Source organism: Apteryx mantelli, chromosome 6, assembly GCF_036417845.1.
Source record: "Apteryx mantelli isolate bAptMan1 chromosome 6, bAptMan1.hap1, whole genome shotgun sequence".
Lineage (NCBI taxonomy): Eukaryota > Metazoa > Chordata > Aves > Apterygiformes > Apterygidae > Apteryx > Apteryx mantelli.
This window is the reverse complement of record NC_089983.1, coordinates 36,449,452-36,471,608: the sequence shown is the minus strand read 5'-3', so window position 1 is coordinate 36,471,608 and position 22,157 is coordinate 36,449,452. Positions and strand designations below refer to the sequence as shown.

The window sequence follows — 22,157 nt, the reverse complement described above, 5'->3', positions numbered from 1 at the left end:
CTAACCAGGTGAAATATGTCTGCTTTAGACAATGTGGTATGTGTCTGTGTGTAGGAGGGGAGGGGTCTGATCCCACACTGGTTCTCTTCTTGGAAAAAAGCAGAATATGTGTGGCCACTGAGCAAGTCTGTGTTTCTATCATAGCATTCACTTAACAATCTTAAGGATCTTACTACACTTAAAAAACATTATTGAGATATTCTTCAGACTATGCAGGTCTCAGAGTAGATGTCTTGCAGCTCTGAATGTGGCTGGGTAGACTTGTGCGTGCTACATACTTGCACATGAGTTAAGTTTTGAAGAGACCCTCTCTCATATAGATGTCTAGATAAAGCAGTGCAATCCAAAGATACTCATTCCTGTTTAAGCAGTAAGCTTGATTTGAAACAGCCAGGTTTGTTTACATAGATTACTAGTGTCTCTTCACTTAAGTAGTAGCTTTCCAGGTAAATAGCTTTTCAGGATTGTTGCTGTAATGAAATCTAGTTGCCGCAACATCAGGCTCGTTTATACATCTACTACCACTCCAGCATATGACGCTGGTGACATCTGATGAAGTTTACATTACGTACAGTTTTCTATAGCTGGTTTGAAGCATAAACATCCCATCTGCAAAACTAAGCTGTAAAGAAAGAGGCTGTGGGTTCCTTTCAAAATAAGCATGGAAGACATGAACAACTGATTCAGCATCAGAAAAATCCAGTTGCAATCTAATATCACTTCCAGACAGACTTGTAGGCTAGTCTCTCAGAGCTGCCTAAAACTGCAACCATATTCCAGCTCTGAATAGTGAAAAGTGAAATCCACAGGTTCAATATCATTGGAAATGATAAAGCGTGATCATAGTAAAACAATAACACTTTTGTATTCTTTATATCCATTGAATAACCCTGCCTGAGGAGAAACTCCTGTGAAACCCCTGAGACAAACTTCAAGCCTTTCAGCAACTTATGAAGGGGAATGTATGTTGGTTTACAGAAAACAGTTTTGTTTTAGAGAAGGTATTGTTTGTATCACAGTATCCTGAAGAGGGTGTTGCATCCTCTTCAAATCTCCTCATGAAACATTAATCAAATTTAAAATAGAAACTTGTTTTTCTCCAATTAAAGATATTCTCCAATTAAAAAGACTCCCAAATAAAAAAAAAAAAAACAAAACATAAAAAACAAACAGTAAAGGTTTGAAAAAGTTCATGGAATATGATAAGGATAACACATTACGTGCAGATGAACAATTGTGAAATGCTGTGAGACAGAATATGCAAGGCAGGAATCTTGCTGTTGTCAGACTGGGCCTGCAAAAGCCCATTATCACAGCAGTTGGCATTTGTATATCACAAATCACAAAAGAATAACAGTTCAGAAGATTGTGAGACTGATAATCCACTTTCTGAAATAGAAAATGTTAAATGCCAAGAACTGTTTGCATTTATCAGAAGTAATCTCTCTGCTAATCTGGAGTTGATAACAGTGACTGATCTCACTTGTTACATCTGGAGAATCACATGGGAGCCAACAACCTGGAGATTTAATCAAAAAGCTGGAAGCTGTGTGTGGAGGAGCAGTCCACATTATCCATAAAGACAAAGGAAAACTTATCATATATTCTGATAATTACCTTATTGGTTAGCTTGCCATAGGTAATTTAGTGCTAAAAACAAAGTTGAGAGCAGCCATATCAAGAGCAACACATATCCAAGTGGTTTTCAGAGAGCAGCTTTATAGACAACTGATGATATCTAGGAACCAGGTGTGAATGAGTCATGGTGACCTCAGCCCAAAAATGGAATCGAGGTTTAATAAATATATCTGCTCATATCTACTTCTGTCACATGGTTTCTTCATACAAAGTTAACAGAACAGAAGAATGATTTAAACTTATCAGCCAGAATAGAGCAACTGATAAACTTCATTCAAGGTAGTTTGTATAGTCACATGTAGACATGCTACCTATCAAAGCAGATTTTGCTGTCATTTGCTGTGAAGTCATCACCAGGGAGATGCTGAGCCTATTCAAATAACAATTTGTGTGTCTTAATGAATAACTGAAATGACTAATAGAGCCCTTAGGCTCCAAAAACTGGGATCAGCCACAGAACATGTGCCCCCAGAAAATATTCACTCTAGTGCATATGATCCTTTAGCTTGGGACAGCATTGAAGGATTTGAGGAGGCAGTGTGTATAGCAGGAACAACACATCATGAATTCCCTGAATTGCTGCTCAGTCTCCACTAGACTCCAAGCAGCCTCCAGTTAACATTAAAAAGGTAGCGCGCTCAGCTGGAGTCACTGTGTGCAGAGCACCATTTGGTCTGTGGGCCTTCATGGTGTGCAACAGCCCTCGGAAGGTTTGTGGGGGAGGGAAAGCCTGGAGCCTTAAGCTGCATGCAAAGGAGCACAGGTATCAACAGACCTTTTCCAAGCTCACACAGGCATGGGAAATTTCACCACCTCTTCTCAAAACTGGATGACATTATGTATATGCTTAGGGGACCAGCACTGTAACCCATAAGAGCTGATGTTAGTTTACAAATCACTTTGATATTCTGATTTTCTGCACTCTTCGATGGAAGAGTTATGGGACATGGCCAGGAAGACTATTACTAAATACACTTGCCAGTCTTTCACTTAGCTATTTTTGCTTCATGCACTAACAGGCCCAGGAGCAACTAGAATGAACAGTTTGCATGGGAACACGTGTACAGACAGACACAAACTGCAGCCCAGGAAAAAGAAAAAAAAAATCAAGAGACCTGTCCACGTTTCAAACCTGTCCATGGTAATATAATAAGTCAGTAGCAGTGAGAAAAATTTGCCAGAACTTTGCATTTCCCTTTATTCACTTGCACAAAGAACAGCAAGATAGTTGGGAGAAAATTAGACATATGATTTCTTTTCTGTCTTTCCTCTTTCTTGCAAAACAGACATTTGGTTAGCCAGCAAGTTCTCTTTCTCTCCTAAATGTCCCCAAAATTAACTAAGTGATTGCTATGAAGATCAAAGCTGTCTGAGTCTTGTTTCGTTTCTAACATGCATATTTGCTAAGCATTACAAACCATTTCTAAGGAGGTGATCAGTGGCTAATGTCATTTTACACAAAACTCAAGTCCCTAATTGTATGTTTAATATTATTAGTGTAGGAAAAAGGATTTAATAAAAGCTCTGAGCCTAAAACCCTGTTCTGACAATAACAACCACATGAACAACACAGTTCTGGCCTACCTCCTACCAAAAAACCCTAATGCATAAAAGAGTCAGCCTGGTCCTTTGTCTGTTCTTTGCCTCTACTATTAGCTGCTATATTTCTTGCTTTATTCTGCAAAGCTGTCTCTGGTGCAAAATGCAGGCAATGTGTAATATGAAGTAAAGCTGCTTATTGCACAGAGGATGCCAAAATTAATAGCTCTGAATTTTAATGAGGGGATTCTTGATTTCTTTTCCACTAGGATCGCAGGGAGTAAGTTAATACACAGGAAAAAGGAGGAAAAAAGTAAATAGAGCAACTGAGTTTGTCTCTGTAGGAGTTCATCCAGTTAAATGGCTGCAACAAAACCTGACTGAAATGGACCAAAAAAACTTTCTATTTTTCAGAGACTATGTGCTTCGGCTCTAACAAATAGCATTCCCAGGTTGTTCTAGATCCAGGCAAGGAGTATTAGAATGGGTTTGTTAGGGGAAAGTTTGCAGCATTCAGGTCATTTTTAGAGTCAATCTGTCATGCCAGACTGACCACAGGAGCTGAGCAATCTTGCCACCTTCTTTACCCTGCCAAAGTACCTCAGGAGTGACCTAGAGAGCCTCCTTCTCCAGCTTGAGAGTCTGTGCTGAGCCCCTGCTGTCCACAAATACTATTTAGCATCCAGTTGCAAGGCTTGTTTTGATTACACATGCTAGTAGTCAGGCTGTGACTAAATGGTTATTGGCAAAGGTATTGAACCAATGCCTAAAAGAAATTGAAACTTTCTTTTGGACTTCAGTGGGCTTTGGATCACATGCAAAAAGAATAAAAGCTCTAACATCTAAAGCAAACCAGGCAAAACTTCAAATTTCCCCTCCCTGTTTAATCTCTTGTACTCAGAGGAGACCATAAGGATTGTTCCGCTGTTAGGTGCTATCAAAATGCTATCTCATACTATGATAATTAAAAGGGATCCTTTGAAAAGCAGCAGAGAAAAAAATATGCATTTGTGCTGGCATAATCAGTTCTAGATAAACAACACTTAGACCCAGTTTCAATTCAAAATCTTTCCCAAAAGGTCACTGAGACTGCATGTGCTGTTCAGTTACTTAAACCGGAATTTACTCTCCATCTCCCCAAAGAAGGCAAATTCAGAATCTCTAAATAATCAGAGGAGAAAGGTGGTCTGTTTAGACTTGCTCAGGTAAAGAGACTTTTCTTTTTCTGAAGAACTGACTGGCCTCAGTTCTTCTTCAAGCTGGTTTTCAATTAATACTTGTTTAAAGTAGCTTTATACAATAGCTAGATGTGCGCAGAGCCCTGAAGACCTTACAGTCAGTCCAGTGTTAGACACAAGACGATGAGAAACAGCTCCAAACAGTAGGGGGCAAAGTAACAACACGGCGGGGGAGCATTAAAAAATATATGATTACCTGGCTATTGTTGAGTACTTATGGACAAGAATGGTTTCAAAATATGTCCCGAATTGCCTTTCCATCTCCTCTGCCCAGCTAAGATCTTCTGTTCAGGGGCAGATGTCTTACTATGATTTAAAATATTCTACCATTCTAAGCACCTTTTAATGCTCCAAGGCTGCCCTCCAGCCACCAGCGTCCACTAGCCCATATGAGCTCAAGAAAGCAGGATTTCAGCTGGTTTACACCAGCATGGACTTAGCCCTGTCAGTCTCGCCAGTTAGGTTTCATTTTGCCACCCGCACTGCCAGCAGCCCATGCACACACACACTGAGGGACCCGATTAATTGTGGTTAAGGAAGTTGGAGCAGACCATAGCGATTTCTACCTGATGGCTCTTCGCTCTCAGTAGGAGAGGATGCCCTGGGGGCAGGGAAGGAGAAGGGCAGCTGGAAGCTGTCTGTCCCTTGTCATTTTTCACCCCCAAGAGCCAAGTGTGATCAGGTTCTCTGCAAAGGGCCATGGGAGAGGCACTCTCGACTCATTTCCACTCGCCCTTTCCCCAGTGCCCTTCTGCCCCCCAGGATGATGAGGAAGTCTTTTGCCTTGGCATCTTTGTCCAGGAAGTGTAATCTGCTGCAGCCTCTAATTTCTCTTTATTCAAATAAATTGTTTTTCATTTGAGCAACTAGAAGGCGCTTGTCAGCAGTGCACAGTAAACAATGTATGCCACATCTCTCTTCTCTCATCCTTTAATCTCCACACAGTAGAGAGACTTGGAAAACAGAAACACTGAACCATTTTGGTCCAGGGGTGTCACTTATTTCTCTAAGAGCAGCCTACAGCATCACACATTTTATGTAAGCAGTGACCCCATTCTTGGATGCACAGACACACAACATATCTTATTTAATTTGCAGGCTCAGTGCTTCATAAACTGTACTTTTCTCGAGGGACTGTTATGGAAAGACATGAGGGTAGAGAGAGCCATGTTTCAATCCTCTGTTTGCTAAAGCTTAGCACGAACCTAGAAAGCTTCTTTTCCTGCCCAAGTAGGAACTCCAGTTCCTTTTAAATCTGTTTTTTTACAATTCTCTACCATTCCAGTTTTTATGGAAACATCCATTTGGTGGATGGCACATCGTTTGGAGGGGATTCTTCTGATTTTGAACGTTACGCTAGGACTCATTATCAGAGAGTTCATTGAACCATTGGTAAAGTACTAAAATAGAGTACTAGGAGATCCTAAAAATGACCTCTGGGTTTCAGAGAACAAAACATCAACACATTCTGTCTAAACACCATTATACAAGTGACTGAAATTAGCTAAACATCTCATTAACAAACACAAAAATGAAAAATACCCTTCACTATCCCTACTGCTCCTTGTTACAATACTTTGCTTGCACTGTAGGTCTATGCAGCTGAGAGCAAGTAAAGTTACCTATTTAAAGGTATGAGTATTATGAGTTACCTATTTAAAGGTATTTAAACTATGAGTAGGAGCAGAGTAAAACCCAGGTAGAAAGCCCTGATTCTGTCTGTCTGAAGGCTCTGGACATTGTAAGGACAAATTCTGAAGGACAGAGCACCATCTCCTCTCACAGAGATCAGCACTCCACCCTTTCGTTTATACTTTGTATAATTGAACTTTCCCATTATTTGGAGAAAGCCCTGGTTGCAGTAAGTCCCTCTGCAAACCATCACCCTGAGAATTGCTCCTGAAGCACAGCGGTGCCTACTCTGAATGCAACCATCTGACTTAGAGTGTCAGAGTCACGTTAGCTACTGCAGTGCCGTCCTCAAGGAAATGACTCACACAGAAGAGTAGTTTTGAGACAGACATATTCAGAAGTGCAACTCTGTGCACTTCCCACTCTGACTGTAACAGTCCACCACACTTCCCTGGGTTGAAGCATTTGCATTGCTGTGACCCGAGCAGTGCACCTACTATGGTTTAGTCTACTTCTGTTAGCTAGGATCAGGACAACTCCCCTGTCTCCTCAGCCTTAGATCTGGATTCTTCTGGGCTTTTTTTTAGCATCTTTTGGGTATTACTTGATAACTAACTGAACTGGACTTAGCTGTCACGTAAAACTTTGAGAAACTGTATGATTCCTTGCAGCATGACTCTCTCTCTAGTTCAGAATTCTCCAATCTTACAAACATTCCAGGTTAGAGTACAAATTAATAATTCTATAATAGGGAAAGCATCAGTAATTCTGACAGCACAGCAACTACAACTGCAAACAGAGAGCAAGCCATCTCATCCCATTTACCAGTGAGAACCTGACACTTGGACTAGCCACATGGTCACACCACGCCCAGCATGCGTGAAGAGAGCTCCTGAGAGAGGAGGAGAAGCACACCCCATGTTTCTTTACCAACCTATCTGCAATCCCAAATTAATCCTCCCTGGACATCCTGCTGGCTAATCGGGTTTATTGACTCAGCTTTATCAAAACCTCAAGTAGATGAGGAGATGAGTATCCGCTTCATTAATCCTCTGCCTGATCTCTCAGTGCATAGCCCTTATAAGCGAGAAAGAGCAGACACTCTTAGAAGACATTAAGCTACAAACTGTTTCCAAACAAATTTTCTCTCCCCCTCCAAATAGACAAGTGCTTACTAGCTCTCAGCATCCAATTTCAGAATAATTATAGTGACCTCCCAGCTGTTACTGATAGAAATGCAGAGGACAGATTTATGCCCATGAAGTTTTCTACAGCTAGAGCTACCATATGTCCAGGTTTCACTGGACAGATTTCACAAAGCTGACTTTTTCCAGACAGCAAAAAGACTTTGGCCACTTGTCCTGAATTTCTGTGTGTCTTGAACTTCTCCCAGGCTGGCTGACATTTGGATTGGAGCCATGAATCTTGCTCAGATCGTCTACATGGTGACTTCAGATATGCTGGAGTCGCTGTGTTTCTGCTGTCCATCTGCTCAGGCTCAGCCTGAGGGGCCTCAAAAATGCAGAAGAGAGAGGCTCAGCCTTAGCGCTGTCAGTTTTCATCAAGAGAGCTCTCTCCTGACTGCAGCTCCTGCGGGTTGCCTCCAGCGTGCTGGCAAGAGTGGCTCTGGTCAGGAGGTAACAGCCTGTGCTGGTTGGGAGGAGGACGCTCCCCCAGAGCGGAGGCTGATCTGCTGCAGGGAGCAGCTCTGCAGGACCCGGTGCCATCGGCAGTGTCGCAAGTGCGAGACACGCTCGTGGGGAGGTGCTGGGAAGCAGCCCCGCACGCGCAGCCCCTCTGTGCGGGCAGACCCTGCTCAGAGCGCCCCGCGCTAGCATCTGGCGACCACAGAGACCTCACAAACCACAGGCTGTTACAGCATTGACTCACCTTTGATTAGAAAAATGCTTTCTGCAACCTCCTGCTTATAGTTTGGCTACAGATTCTAGCAGGTTTTTAACCTTAACTCTTGGGATTTAAATGACACAATCTTCATCCTTCCTTTAGAGTTTCGAAGAACATGTTACGATAATATAAGATCACGTCCCCTCTTCACATCTCCATTGAAAGATTCAAGTTTGTGAGTTTCAACTAGTTTAATTCACCAGAAACTTTGTGAATGCTGAGTTTGGAGAAATGTTTGTTTTAGCTCAAAAAAAAAAAAAAAGAAAAAAGAAAAAAGAAAAAGAACCCCGTGCCAAGGAAACTGAGAAGAAAACAAACAATTAGAACATGCAGGGCCTGACTTTTTCCCTCCAGTGAAAAACAGACATTTTAATAATTAAGCAGTTTCATAATGTTTGTAGAGGGAAATGAAAGTTTATTGCTTCTGCTGTTTCTGTAAAGGCACAAGGCAAAGTGCCGGGGCTTGCAAAGCAGAAGACTTAGTGGAAGGAAAGGAAAAAAGTGATAGTGTTATAGGGGGCAAAGGAAAAAATCTCTAATTCCCTGGATGATATTTACAATACTTTAGCAGGAGTTTGGTTAAAGAAGGAATGAGTCAGGGTTTGAAGCCTCATTTTGTAAACTAATATTTATGCATGCAAGGAACTTGGGTGAGTATGTACTGGACTGTGGTGAAAAAGAGACCCTCCAAGTCTGACCCAGTGAAAGCTGAATTGTGCAATTCTGACTCATATTTTAGGATTGCTCATGATCTAATTTAAATCAATAGGAATTGTTTTACTGACGTGAACGGGAACAAGATTAGGCCTTTGCTCCATTGTGATTCCCGTGAAGAATGTGGGACTGGGATAAAGTTAGCTGATGCTCGTTAGAAGGAAAACATTTGGCCTCCAAAAGCAAGCAGTCACATCTTCCCTCTCCTTCAGAAAATGCATGTGAATTAAGAGCAAAGCTTTTTTTTTTTTTTCTTCTCTAGACAGACAGAAATTTGGATTAAACGTTCTCAGACTTAGGACGATTATTCTGCATTTGTATCTAAATAAGAGAAAGGCAAATCTGATTCAAGACATACGGAGCTAAGAGATTTAAACTGTGCCAGCTCTCTTACAAAATGTTGAAACGGATACAGTATGGCTGGGATTGATTTTTCCTTGGATGCTGCAGACAGGCCTCAGAGATGTGTTGGTGCCTGCTTTGTAAGTGAAGAAGGAGTGACTGGAGCCTTAAAGGTAGCTGATTTGCATTTGGGAACAAAGGGTGAAAAAAGAGATACAAAGCAGGAGCAGCATACAGTATGAAAGGCAAGAAAAACACAGAGCCACTATTGACAGCTATATAGCAAATGTAAGAGCCTGGTCCTACCCCTTAGGCAGTGGGAATACCCTGCTGCCCAGTATCACATGGGCTCAAATAGGACATGGCATGAGTGAGGAAGGGGAAGGAATTAAAATCAGTCAGAACCCAAGAAATATTGCTAAAGGAGGGAATTTAAATTTTCTTTAGCTTTAGGGTTTTTTGATACCATAATTCCACATTTTTTTCACACAGTGTGATAGACCAGCAATTGCCAAATTAAAAAAGTGAAAGTATTTTATATTCAGTAAAAGTGATGGCAGAACCCAACAAGTCACCCGTCTGATATATAACTGTTTTGTGAGCTGCCCTGTTCTCCCACTGAAAGGCTTGGTTCCCCTGCCAGGGGTGACTTGCCTGCCTGGGGACACTGACCAGGGTGGCTGCCAGGGACAAGGCCAGACACGGCTGCGCTCGCGGATGGAGCCAAGTGTTCAGCTACGTCTCATGACAGTGTCGCCTAACACAGCTCAGGTATTACCAGGCACAGTGGGAGGGGGTGAACTAGGTCTCTGCTGGGTCCTCTTCTATCCCTCTCTGCTTCATAAATGTGTGCTCTAGTCTGGAAAGAAGGATACTTTACTATAGAGCAGGGAGCATAGGAATAAACCCTGGTTTAGCTGGATCAGCCCCTCTTCTCTCCATAGAAACACAAAGCAATGCATTGCATTTACTTTTTTTGCGATTACTTTGAAAGTCCACTTTTCACTGCCTTCGTTAATATTTCATAACATACAGAAGGAGGCACATGTCTGACAAGAGTGCTTGAATGTCTATGTGGCATGCTGTTACAGCTTCTCCAGTAGCAAATCTACTTCAAAGAAATTTGATGGCATGACCACAGAAAAAGTTGAGACACTTTAAGGGGTGGGAGCACCCATAGATGGGACTTGAACTCAGGTAAACTTCTTACATTGACTTGCTTCAGAAGAAAACCTAAGGTGGAACCATATCCTTAGTTATAGAAGAGCCCTGTAACGGAGGGTGTTATGAACTTTCTGCTGCGAAACAGGCTGGATGAGGTGACAGAGCTGTAAGGAAACACATATTCGCTTGCCTTGCAGCCTCGGTAAGTGAGATGCTGCTTTGATTGCACTGCCAGATGTCAAAGCCCTGATGGGTTACCAAGCAGAGAATAAGTAATGCATGGAGAGGAGGGAAGTGTCAAGTGCTGGCATGTATGAGCATCACAAAAAATGTACTTGCTCTGTAAAGAATGGGTCCCAAAAGGCCCATTTTGCATATGCACATAACTGTCTGGACAACATAGTCTCTACAGAGACTCGTTCAAGCACTGCTTAGACACTTTTCCTCATAAAAAGGGACTTCTGGTGAAAGAGTATGTGGACACATCTGCTGTAAGCATAGACATATATTTGGGATTAGAGGAAAGAAGGGTGGGCAACTCACAATGTTCACTGTGTTGACGCTGCCAGCACCTGTGCAGTAGGAAAGGGAGGCTGTTACCACTGTTGGCAAGGGAGAAGAAAGCAGGGGACCTGAGATCTAGAGGAACAGACTCACTCACCCACAGTCATGTCGGTGACCTGTGGAAATAATAGAGATCATACAGGGATGTCTTCTCAACTACTGAAGTTAGGTAGGGTGGGAAGAAAGCCGTGCACGGAGTTGTTAAAGCTTGGGCAATGAAACCTCGTCCCCAGCAGATCAGCGTCTCCAGGCAGAGGTCCAGCATGGACTCTCCCAGGTTTAGGAAGGGTCACCTCCATCACATCCTTCCCTCCAGCCAGTGCAGCAGCCTAAGGTGCTTACTAGCATTCATCCTCTCCACCCATTTCATGAAATCCATGGAAACTCATTTCAGATCTCTATTTCCCTCCCCCTGCCAATCTGTTTAAAGTTGGGTGATGCATCTGAAAGTGATGGGACTGGGAGGAGAAGGGCATGGATGACAGTGATGTTGCATAAGCCTGTTTCCAAAAGGAAATCTGGCTAAAAATTGAACAGTCTGGTGTTTCATACTGCTAATTATCAGAAGACAACATCAAAACACTGGTGATGAGGAGTCTGATAAAAATGTGCTGAAACAGAGCATGCTTTTATCAGCACAAATATCAGTGTGTAACAAAGTAGTGAAAAAGAGTGACTTCAGGTTATTTCTTTGGGATATCAAGAAATGTGTCTCCATAAGCAAAGGGATCATGCTTTTAGTTAATTATTAAGCAAGTTCCCTTTGCTGTGTAATCACCTTTGCAGAGAGATTACTGTGAAAATATTGGAGAGATATGTTGAAGCCTCATAACCATAACTATTTTTCATGCCCGAATTAGCTGGCCAAAATCCTATCCTTCACTGAGTCAGTCTTCACTGAGATTAGTGGAAGTGCTCTTGATTTACAGTGAGCTATGAATTTGCCAGCATGTACCCTGAGGAGAGACGGAATGCTATTTAATATCATTAGAGAATGAGAAAGAGAAGCCAAAATATCTTTCTTCTATGGCATAACACTCTTCCAAAAGAGGTGCAACATCTCTGGATCTCCCAGGACTAGAAAGGAGTGATATTTTGATATTTGTTCCTTCAAAAATCTGGTAACAACCTTTTTTGGGGGGGGGAAGGGGAGGAGCTATGATAGCTCTGTATCCAGTCCAAACTGTTTGAGAGATGCTGGAATGGAAACCACTCTGGATAGAGATGGAGTCTTTGAAGCACTTCCTTTGTCGGCAGTGTGGAGATCCTGGCAGTTTAGGGGTTAACATGAGGCTGGGGCTACATTACAGAAAGAGCTGGGAAGGTCAGCACCAAGGCAGCCTTGATGAGGGGAAGGGATTTGCTGTGAGCTTTATAATCTTTTCAATATAATTATGCCCTGGCAATGAAAGGGGCAAAATGGATAAAAACATTGAGAAGCAAGAGCATGGAGGAGATCATGAAAACAGCAGCAGCGTAGACACAGTAAGGATCCTTGCCATGAAGCAGCGATACCAACTGCTTATTAAGAGCAGCAATGCTATTACTACTGTAACAGAGCCTGGCAGCTTGGATAGATGCTAATTGGACTCCCACCTCCCTGCCATGGGGTCATTGCTAAGTGCTCACACGAAGGCTGCATGACACTCACGCATGGTCCCCAGGTGCCCATATAGCCTGGAGAGCCTATAGATCAGGAACATCACATGCAGGTGGCTAGCAGGCAGGATCAAAACTGGACCGGAGGATTTCAAAGCTCAACCATCCCCTCCAACACGCATTTTGAGCCTCATGGAGCAGTTTGTATTTGGTTTGCACAGCTGTGAGCAGAATTACAACTGCTTTAATTGCATTACCAGGATGGAATGAGAATCTTGCAATATGCTTAGCTGCACAGATTTGCTTGCGCAAAAGTAGGAGACAGTGAAGAACTTGGGCCAGAAATTCTCTAATGAGCTTGCGATCTGCTGCCTTAATTAAAGACAGTATTGATTTGAGCAATAGCTGCTTGCTGGATACTTGCCCTGGATGTGCACATTGCCTACTTGATTCCACAGCTGGACTGTCTTGTCTTCTCTATAAAAATGAGCTCTGGCAAGGGATGCATTCCTGGATGAATCCATGGCGGATTGTGTTGTTGGGCACTGAGGATGTTACAGGAAAATAGCTAAGCTCAGATACTATCGCTGTCAGGATATTGAAAGCAACAGTTAGTGTGAGTGATAGAGAGCAAAGGAGGATGAACATGTGGAGGAAGAGCTGGTTCAAACAGGAATGGGAATCTCAGCTTCTCAGTGGAGTTTCCCACTCCATTTTACATGAAAGATTGGGGCAAGGTGGAAAGACATCAGGTGTGTTATATGTTATGCCTGCTCTGGAGTGTGCAGCTTTGTTTCTTACATATGCATTTTTAAAAGCAATTGACAATACACTGTTTTCCCAGGATTGCCTGTGTGAGAATCCCACTCTCACTCTTTCCATGTTACACCTGAGGCATCTCATGGTGTCCTCACAGTTCATGCAATTACACAGTGACAAATTCAAGCACAGAAAAAAGGCCCTCCCCATTTCCCGTGCCAACTGCTAGGATATGCTGCCTCATTTCAAGCAAACAGTAAATGAAGAAATAAGAAACCCAGATGACATGGCTGAAAGAGAAACATCAATTCTTAGGAAAATTCCCAAGGCTTTTCTGCTTTGTATTTACTTGGATCTGCTCCCCTCATAAAATGGGCAACAGCTGAGCAATTTGGGAAAAAAAGGGAAACTTAGATTACACAAAAATCTGCATCAAGGACCCTGCTTTGAGGCTACCCTCTCTCTTTGCTTTCCCCATTTCTTCCAAGCACGTTGCTTTACCGACACAGCCATAACAAGGCACTTGCAGCGGGTTAGGACGCTCTTGGTTTTTCCTCTTTCGGAAATATTTCAGACCCGCCACGTGTCCGTTCCCAGCAGCCTGGGGAGCTGCTCTGATGGTGTGCACGGGCAGCACCTCTCCGCTCCGCGCCGCCGCAGCAGCGCGCGAGCCGAGGGAAGGGCCAGCGAGGCTTGGGAGCCACCGCCGCAGCCAGCGCGAACGCTTTTGCTGAAGCAGAAAACCACTCCAAATGGCTTCTCTCTCACACACACACGTGAAATCACTTGCTTTCTACCGTCAGTCGAAAGTAAAGATTTTGTTTATCGCTTTCTGGGAAGAAGGGGAAGATGGTGTGGTTTGTGTAATAGCAGTCTGTCCAGATTCTGCGAGATCTCCGGGGTTAAGCAGAAGTAGAATTGGAAAACCTCCAAAGAGAGCAGCGTGGTGTAGGAAAGGGGACTGGCAGCGGCTGACACAGCGGTGAATTGACATGAGACGAGAATCACAGCTTGATTTTTTGCCTCTTAATAGTTTTCATGTGAGTGTGTGTCATAGAAATGGATAAACAACAACACAATAGAAACCACTACTGAAACCAATAAGTATCAAAGTGATATGAGCTGCTGCTATGTGATTTAGACATGAACATGAACCGTGACTCTGCTTTGCAGGCATGAAAGCCTCTCACATGTGGGAATGTCAGAAATCGAATCTTATATCTGTACATAAAAGTATTTGCTCTGGAAGAGCTGCTACTGTTATTCACTCAAAAAAATGGAAAAATATGTCTTCTAACCACTCCATACAGCTTAAAACTGCCTTTGAAAGGCTCTTAGCAATATGTTAATAGAATATAATACTTCTGAACAGTGATCTCGGTATGGCAGATTTACCTAGTACCAACATTAGGCTGGCCGTCAAAAAAGTTCATCATGTTCTGTATTTCAAAGCTTTTCCCCCTGAGGTCTTAGCCAAACACCAGGCTCCAGGGATTACACTGTACCTTCTTGCACGTTTCACCGCTGCCTAGGAAGCGACACCCATTTCTCGCCTTCGCTTGCTCAGATTCCCCGGGGCTGCCGCCCCTTTCTGCTGCTGTAACGAAAGTTGTATAGACAAAGCGAGACTACGCCTGATCACACAGTCAACGTCTTGCATTGAGACTAACAAAATCATGCTAATGCATCCAACACAAGAAGTTTTCTGGTAGGAACTGAGAGGAGCAGGAATGCTGAGCGCATTTTTGTTCTTTGCCTGACAAACCCAGGGGGGATGTTTTAAATCTTGGGCTAGCACAGGTGGAACCAGAGCGGGTACCCCTGCACCCAGATGCTACACATACCAAAACTGAAGTACAAATAGCTTTATTGTCCATAGGTGCTGAAAATATGTATGTTTTGTATGTGGGAATATGGCTGCATATAGTCAGAGGCTTTAGGTAAATGCAATTTTTAAATCATTTCCATTTTAATGAAGCTTAAATGCTGTAGAGAACCATGGAGGAAATAAATAGAGGAAAACATCTTAGGAAGTACAAGAAAAGCTCACTCGCATTCGATCTGTCTGTTGTACCCTTTGGAACCAGCTATATTTATTTACAGCACAGTCTCAGGTCCACTGAAGTCAGTGGGAAGTCTGCCACCAGCTTTGCAGGCAGCAGGCTGGTGCCTTGACGGGGTCGTCCTGCGAGCCTGCTCGCTGCCTTTGCTGCGCAAGGCACCACTAATGCGTGCCCTTTGGCTGCTTGCTGGGCTAAACCCATTTATCTGAACCATGACGACATAAGAAGAAGTTTTACCGATTAACCCACTTTTGCTGCCATAAAATTAATCAAGCTGCTTCTTTTTATTTACTATGGGAGTCTGTTTAAGTTTCCAGACGCTCAACTGCAGGGGAAGTGAAAAGGGAGGGGGGGGAAGTGTTTTGCACATTTAAAATGGAGTATTGTTTTCATTTAAGAAGCAGGAGGGGGGGGAAAGAAGAAGATTGACAGCCGGGCGGCCCCCAAAACAGAAGAGGGCTTTGTTTCTTCCAGCCCGGCTACAACGCCGGCAGCTGTCAGGTCGGCCTCTCCCATACGGGCATGCTAATAATATCAGGAAGAATCACTGTATCCAGTTCGACAGGGAAAGGCTGAACATATTCATCAAAGCAGGGTATGGGAACCGAGCCAGCAGGTTGGGCCATGTCCCAAGCCGCAGATATCTGGAAATCAGGATACCCTAGAGATCCAGGAGGGTTTAGATACTCCACACGTCTACGAGGCAGCGGAACTAATCTTTGGGGAAATAGCAATGCAAGAAACCTAGCAGATGCTACAGAGAAGCGCGGTTGGAAGGTACGGCTTCTCTTTGAAGTGGGTTAAGAGGGTTAAGCATGTGCTTTGAAGATCAATTATAATCTGGAACTGTGATGCATCCCACCTCCCGCCTGCCGTTCCTGGCCAGGGGCAAGGAGCCGACTCCAGTCAGCAAACCCGGTGCAGGCGGACAGAGAGGCAGGCGGCTGAGGAAACCTTAGCCAAGGGCTTAGCATTCATGTGGAAAAGGTCTGAGAGCCTCTGACCTGAGCTGTCCCCACGGTACTGGGGCAGGGATGCCGGGGAAGGGGCCAAGCGGCAAATCGTGGGCTTTGCCCACAGCCTCCCTCAGCTGAGTTCAAACCGCAACTCCAACTTGCAGCAGGCAGCGTGGCTCATGGGCACACGGCTGGGACAGTTCCTGGGGCCTCCGGCGGCTGCGGGTTAGACAAGTGTCCAAGTTGCCTCGCTTTCTCCTTCACTGCCTGTCCTGCTCCCCCCTCGCTGACCGTACTGTTGGGGACCCCCCGCATGCAGAGCACTGCAGGGGTGGCATAGCCCCAACCCATTTCATTAGTGACCACTGGTGGCACCTTGTTACTGTGCTTTGCCCCTGGTGTTTCCTAAACCACAGGACACGTCTCCTTTCTCCTTGAGCTCCTAGGAACCGTGAGAAGCTTCCTAGAGATACGAACAGCTCCTTGTTCATCAGCCTGCAACTCTACTGCTGTTGCCACCCATTTCGGCACATTGCTTCCACCAGCCTGGATGCTCCAGCTGTGCCAGATTGCCCTTGGGCTCTTATGGGGCTGTATTTCAGTTGGGGGACTAAGGGAAAAAAAAACTTATGAAATGCTACCTTGAGAACATGAAGCTTTGTACTGGGATTGGGACCTTTTGGGAGCGCTGCAGCAAGCAGGCAGAAGCCGGTCGTTGTACTGGGTGAAGGGTTGCGTTGCATGGGGCCGAGCGGCTCAAGCTCAGGCAGAAAGGCAAACCTCGAGCACAGCTGCAGAAGTACTGAAGAATGACATAAATGCAGATAATCATCTAAGTGGAGCAGTGGAGCAGTTAATAGCCCGCTTAGATTTGAAACTCTGAAAATGTGGAAGACAACTGGTTTCAACTCTGTTTTATTCTGCCTCCATTAGCAGCAAGTACCGGCAAAACTAATTAAGAAGACAGCCAGAAAGCAGCTTTATTTGTAACAGTAACTGGTTCTGAATTGCTTGACAATTTTAATAGTTTTCAGCTGACTCAGGCAGAAGAGGCTAGCTATGAATTGCACTACAGAAATGCTGAAACGAAACTGAGAACATAGAAAGGAGACAAACGTATCATAGACCTTCTGCACTTTGAAAAAAAACCCCATCCTTTTTGCAAGGGTTTTCAACCACTATCTGGGTGTCCCCAGCAGGGAGGAAGAGCCTGAAAAGAGTACCATTAGCTCTCACAAATTCTTCATAGGAGCGACGGACATTACAGCAAAAATGGTTTGCCTGAAAGCAGCTGGGACCCTCCTAGCTTTTGTGGTTTGCACTGAGGTGCAGAAGCTAATGAGGCAATAGAAACAGCAATGCCTCATCGCTAACATAAAAGTCACAGGCGGTGGAGAGGAAACAGGTGAAACCCAGGATCTTGTGGTAGTGAGCTAATTGCCAAAAAGGGGCATATAAAATGAGAAACAAATAGGAAAAGATAAAATGCATAATAGTAATTGAAAAAAGCTATCCTTCACTGGGTTGAAGCATGGTATTTTTTGCTAGAGGAAGATTCATCTTTCAGGGAACAGGGAAGCTCTAAGCAGTACTGAGGAGATGTGAAGCCCCCTCTCCCCGAGATGCCCCCTCATCATCACAAGACCCACCTCTCAGCGGGTCCAAATCAGCATGTGAGGTGGCTGATCTGATGCCACACGGGTGCTGACAGCTGGCCGCCACCAAGCAGTCTTTCTTTTCCCTCCAAAGAGACTGTAATAATATTCTCTTCTCTCAAGCCATGAGGTTTTTTGCATGGAACTTGTGGGAACATTTTCTCTTGGAGGCCTCCATCCTCCTGCCTGGTTTGTTTATAAGGCCAAGAAATTCAGGTTACTGTGGGCAAACAGAGAGACGGACAGAGGGACTGCACAGATGCAGTCTTCTTAGGGAGCTATGTCAAGAAGTTGGGACCCTATATTTATTTACCTGAAAAAATAAATCCATAATAAGAGAAAGTTTTTTGTTTTTTTTTTAACTAGCCACAAAAGAAACATTTCTGGGGAGATAACAGATAGCAAATAGCTTTCTATGAATCATCAGAGATCAGGCAGGTGCCCCCAGAGAAACAAAGCACATTTCTACATGCTCGGTTCCCCCTTTGGTGGACGCTTCTTCCTTAGACTGACATTTCAGTTACGTTCGATCCCTGAGGCATTTCGCAGGAAAACACAACAACATATTTGCTTGCGCAGAAAGTGCTGAACTTTACATAGATGACATTTGGAAACACAGAGAGATCACGACTGGGAGCTCCAAACTGCTTCGAAAGCAGCAGAGCTGCTGGACTCTGTGTAGAAAAGTAAATTTGGTGTAGTAGAAATACTATGACGGGGGAAGAAGTTACCGCAGTTATATTGCGCTAACCTCAGCTGCAAAACATACTGGAAGTTCACAGTAAAGTTGCTAAAAAGGAAGGAGTGAGAAGATCTTTTTAGCAATGAAAAAGGCTCTGCGGGGAGAGCTGTGTTTCTCTGTTATCCAAAGCAGCCGTCAGTGCTGCGGGGTTAGAGCCTAACGAACGCGAAACGTAGCTCTCAATAAAGGTTTTGAGAAATCCAGGCTGTTTCAAAGGCCCCAGTCCCGATGGTGAGCACAAAATGGAAACGTCTGTCACGCATTTTAGATATCGCGTCAGTTAAGTGGGCAGAAGGGTAAGCAGTTTGCAGGCTTGGATACGTTACTGCTCACTAACCCCCTTGGAGAAGAGCCGGTGTGGAGGAGAGCGTCTCCGAATCAGGATATGCTGCATACGGGAAGAGGTGCCGAGGCCGCCTCTACCCTGCATTTAGCATCGTCAAACCACAGGAGAGCACCAGGGAAATAATCTGCCTCACGCTGACACCAGAAAACACAAATATGTGCACTGCCAAATGCAGTCACGGGGGAGCTACAGCGACGCAAGGAGACAGCTACGCCGAAAACCTGACTCTTCCCCGGCGCTGGCAGGGAGACGCTTCACTTTGCGGCAGCGAGTGACCTCGCTGGGGCGCAGGGGCCGCAGACGAGACGGCGGCCCGCGGACGATGAGCCCGTCCCGAGGGAGCTGCCCTCTCCCAATCCCGGAGGTCATCGCCCCCAATTTACCCCGTAGGGTCTGAGAGCAAACGAGCAGGCGTAAAGGCGGCGTTGGTTTTGCAGAGACCGGGGCCAGAGCCGCGTGTGCCAAGCTGCGTGACAAGTCTGCGTAAAGCACCGATTTCTCACTCGCACACACGGCCTCTCTCGTTTCCGAGTAGATCTTGAAATACGTCCACGTCCCTTGAAAAATCTTCCCTCCCTTCTTTTTCCCCAGCCGGGGAGTGCAAATGGGTTTGCGAACCTTAGTACATCATTTACAGCTGCTGTAAATCTGGAACAACGTACACTATCAGATGTGCAGGTCTCATTTATAAAGCAGGATTTATGATTTCACCCCTTAGATCTGCAGATGGGTCTTACTGTGATTTATGCTTTTGTGGTGAAGGACCATATATAAGAATTACCTGATGTTATCGAGGGACCTATTCTTTTTGTCCCTTATCTTTCTTCTGAAAGCAGAGACTACTTAATCACTGTTAGCTATATACTGAGTGTAGTGTCCTCTGTGATTTACCCATAGCCCTGTTTTCAGTATTATTAGCTTGTGATGGTAGGACTAACCCTATGAAATACCCACAGCACATGCTGACTTGCGACTACATATATAAATTATAAATGGCTTTTCAGTGACTGTCAGTAAATAATTACAATCTTTTTAAAGGAGACATTGCACCAATATTAACTGAGTGCTAGCATCAAACAGAGGTACAAAATAGGCTTTTTGGGTCCTCTGAGATCAGATTTAGTAAAGTATTTAGATTTCCATGGTTATTGGTGAAGACTAAACTGCAGTAATCTAAGTTGTAGGGAGTATACTTAATTCCCATTTCTCAGAAAGGTGGAGACCAGATTTCTGAAAATATTCAGGCATCTAATTGCCACAGATTTAAAAAGCAGTCAGGCTTCAGAAGATCTCACCTAGAAAAGTAGAGGGACACCTAACAAGAGTTTCAAAATACCCCATGCATTAGGCTCCCATGGTTTTCACTAGATCTAGGTACCTAAGAGGTTGTGAGGAAGCCACTAGGTTTCCCCATGCCACTTTCAGTGCTGATATGCCCTCAGAAATCAGGTCGATAATCTATTCTTCCTTGAAAGCTCATGAGACTTCAGCTCCTGAAGCTGTTTTGGTGTCTTACGGTCATTGGAATCACCTTTGAGAGCTTGGGTCTAACTGGGTAAGCCGGTGCCGGCTACATGGTTTTGAAGGGGCTGCAGCAATTTCTAGGAGATGCTGCAGTGATTGAATAGATCTAGTTCCTCTCATGTATGCTAGTCACCAGGTGAAGGCCCAAAACATGAAGATCCCATAATGCATCCTATCATGCAAATGCTCCCTGGCTGTGTAGGCTTTATAGTCCATTCCTCCGTTTTTGGTCCAGGAGAGATGGGGACTTTCTCCACTCAAAAATTCATACAGTGGTGATGCACTGTCTTGACAGGCAAGTTTTTGACTCCTTTTCAGCCAAGGAGGAAATTAACCCTTGACTTCCTGCTTCTTGCTGAGTCCACCACTAGTAAAATCACAGAAAATGTGACATTACCACTGCCTTTCGCACAGCTGCAACTGTGTGGTGTAAGAGAAGAACCTAATTTTGTTCAAGGCTGTCTCTATTCAAACATGCTTAGTCAGACCTGAGCTCAGGCTTGGCATCAAGTACCACAAACCTACTATATGAGCAAGCCTCACGTTTTACCACACATTCACCCAGATGGACACGATAATCATAGCGCAACAACCTCGTTCCCCCATCCTTCTTCCCCCATCCATTTCTATCTCAGCAGCAAGAAGGGCTCCCTGCGTAAAGGTAGGGGCAATGAGTGATTGCAGAGAGCGCTTTCTTACCTCTGCCTCCCTGAAGTTTTTTGCCTTCCAGGAGAGGAACTCACCTGGCTTACGGCCATGCTTGTACTTTGCCTGCTGCGATGGTGACTTCTCCTTCTCCCATGGAGAGAAAACAGCAGATTTCTGGAAATAAAGATAGGAATCTGGGTCATCTAAAAGATCACACAAAGTATGCTGGGGCTTGGTGGAATGGTTTGTTTAAATAAAGTTGGCTTCAGGAAATGACTCTCAGAGTTGAGTTCTGGCTATTTTTTACATCCACACAAAGGTATGTGATGTGCCAGGACTTTGATCTTAAGCGCTGGCGCAGAATCCACAGAGGGCAAGACGTCAGGCACTGGGCTTAAGCTTTTGGTGAACTATGCATGGATGTTGTAAAGTCCTTTTAGGAGCTTGCAAGTGGGCTAATCTGTCTGTGTAGGCATAGCCGGTTTGTCTGAGGTATTCTTAGTGCATGCCTACCAGGCTGAGCTGCTGCAGGGATTTAGGGAAAGGAATGCTAAATTTCTGGATCCCAATCAGCTTTAGATGGGTGTTACGTGCTGAGCTGCTCAGCCCCAACAGGACTGGGGCAGCTCTGAGTTGGAGAAGTCGCAACAACTCTAAACGTCTGTGGAGCTTCAGATAGGGAGGTGCCGTTGGAGCTGACACATGCTGGAAATCTGTCAAAAGCTGAAGAGGGATTTTTCAGCATCACAATTTTAGATTTAGGCACCCCCATCCCACTTTAGATTTAAGTCCTTTATAGGATCTTGCTCATACTACTTAAGTTAACTTCAAAAACTCTTCCCTTATTCTATGTCTAGGTCCATTTTCCAATGAATGTTCCATTTGCCTTCAGGCTGACAGCCTAAAACACCCCAATTTAAGATTCTTAACTACTAAGTAACATATATTTGACATCAAAGCAAGTACAACTTTTGAATGAGGTCTATATTCTTACCAAAAGTTTAGCTTTCAGCTATTCTTGCTGTATCCATTTATAAAGGTGCAAGTGGGGTGGTTTTTTTTTTTTTTTAAAGGATAAAAATTAATTTCTTCTTCAAGCTCCTGTAATTCAAAAAGCAATTTAAGGACT

The 22,157-nt window shown here is 44.2% G+C and overlaps 1 protein-coding gene across 1 annotated transcript in view; it reads right to left on the bottom strand.

Annotated features, from left to right (window-relative positions):
- TMEM177 (transmembrane protein 177) overlaps window positions 1-21,134 on the bottom strand; it is a 31,931-nt gene extending 10,797 nt beyond the window's left edge. The window contains exon 1 of the mRNA XM_067299272.1: window positions 21,124-21,134. The gene's annotated coding sequence lies outside the window, so the exon portion shown is untranslated. The remainder of the gene's footprint in view (window positions 1-21,123) is intronic.
- Between the last annotated feature and the right edge of the window lie 1,023 nt (window positions 21,135-22,157).